Genomic DNA, 1,664 nt, shown 5'->3' with positions numbered 1-1,664 from the left:
CAGGCCAAGTGAGAACCCACTGAGGAAAGCAAGTTCAGACGCCACAGTCCAAGCAGAGAGGACGTGTTGCAAGACCAAAAGAGCCCTCACAAGGCCAGACTTCAGCACCACACATCAAGAGGGACGGGATACACACGCGTGTATGTGTTTGAAAGGTAGAGAGATTAGGGTTCTTCTCCAGGGATCATTGCGAAAATCCTTGAGGTCTACATGGACCAATTGGTTCATAACTCTCGAGTGGATCAAGGTGACCCCTCCTTACCTGTTTCCAACATGTCCAGTAACAGTACCAATGTGGCAAGGGCAATATAATACCAGGAGCCCATATAGACGCTTCTTCAGTGTGGATTACTGACTTATAACAATAAGGAGACAATCATTAACATAAGAAGTGGCAGATGCACCATTAGGATATTTTCTGCGGCACATAACAAACATTCTCACATGAAGAACTTAAACAATGAGAATGTTTATTACTGAGTAAGAAGTCCACGTGTAGGATGTCTCCAAGGTTGGCTCTTTCTTCCCACTTCACTATCCTCAGCTGACTGGCATTTCCCTCAGGCTTTGACTCACATGGTTACAAGAGGTCGCTTTAAGGACAAGCAGGACACTGCCTCTCTCTTCCTATGTGTGCCATTTAACAGCAAGGTAACCCTTCCCAGGAGGCCCCTTACATTCACCCCCTCACATCTCATTGGCCAGAACCTCATCATAATCTCAAAGCTAAACCAGCCTCTAGCAAGGGAAATGGGTTACCAGGAGTAGTTTAGATCAGCAATTCTCCAAGTGTGGTCCCTTGACCAGCAAAAGCCTTCAGTGAGACATGTTAAAAATGCAATTACTCAGGTCTGATTTACTGAATCAGGGAGTAACACCCAGCAATCTGTTTTTTAACAAATCCTCCAGGTGATTCAAATGCAGGATTAAATTTGAGACTACTGAGTTAGATTAACCAAGATTTACACCTGAGCTGGGGAGCATTCCACCTTCTCTAAGACTTTTGGGTATCTGAAAAAACTCAGAATTTATTAGCAAAGAAGAAGGCAACAACTTTGCAGCACTCTGGAGGCTGTTCACTCTCAGAAGTTGCACAGGACCTACCATTCCCATAGATCCTTCCCCATCTGACCCTCAGTGGCCAAGGTTTTCATAGGTCCCACCCCATCACCTAGTAGCAACTCTATCCTGATAAAATATTGTCTAAACTGTCAGCTTCACAAGGGCAGGAATCGGCTCTGTTTTGCTCACTCTACCCCAACATCTAACCAGCACCACACCTAACCCACAACAACCATCCCAACCTGTTCTAAGCAATTCATGGCATAATCCTTCTAAAAATGCTCAAATGCCTATAATATTTGGGATCATCTTTACTGAAATGCTATATAGACTGAAAATGCATACTGACTGTCATAAATTGCAGCAGCGCCCAGTATCCTTCAGTTGCTAAGGGTTCCTCTTAGGCAGAAATTTTATCTTTGGAGTTAAAGATACTTAACTCACCTAATCTTTACCATATTCTCTCTCCTTTTACCCAGTAGGAATGATTAAGCCTGTATCTAAAGACCTAATTCCCAGATTGACAGCTGGTTCCATAGTGTAGTGGTTATCACATCTGCTTTACACGCAGAAGGTCCTGGGTTCAATCCCCAGTGGAACCA

General features: G+C 43.9%; 1 non-coding gene across 1 annotated transcript; it reads left to right on the top strand.

Annotated features, from left to right (window-relative positions):
• Positions 1-1,591: 1,591 nt before the first annotated feature.
• On the top strand, positions 1,592-1,664 carry TRNAV-UAC (transfer RNA valine (anticodon UAC)). Its single transcript has one exon. It is a non-coding gene; the product is annotated as a tRNA-Val (tRNA).

This window comes from Dasypus novemcinctus, chromosome 5, assembly GCF_030445035.2.
Source record: "Dasypus novemcinctus isolate mDasNov1 chromosome 5, mDasNov1.1.hap2, whole genome shotgun sequence".
Classification (NCBI taxonomy): domain Eukaryota; kingdom Metazoa; phylum Chordata; class Mammalia; order Cingulata; family Dasypodidae; genus Dasypus; species Dasypus novemcinctus.
Note: the sequence above shows the minus strand (reverse complement) of the source record. Positions and strands in the feature narration are given on the sequence as shown.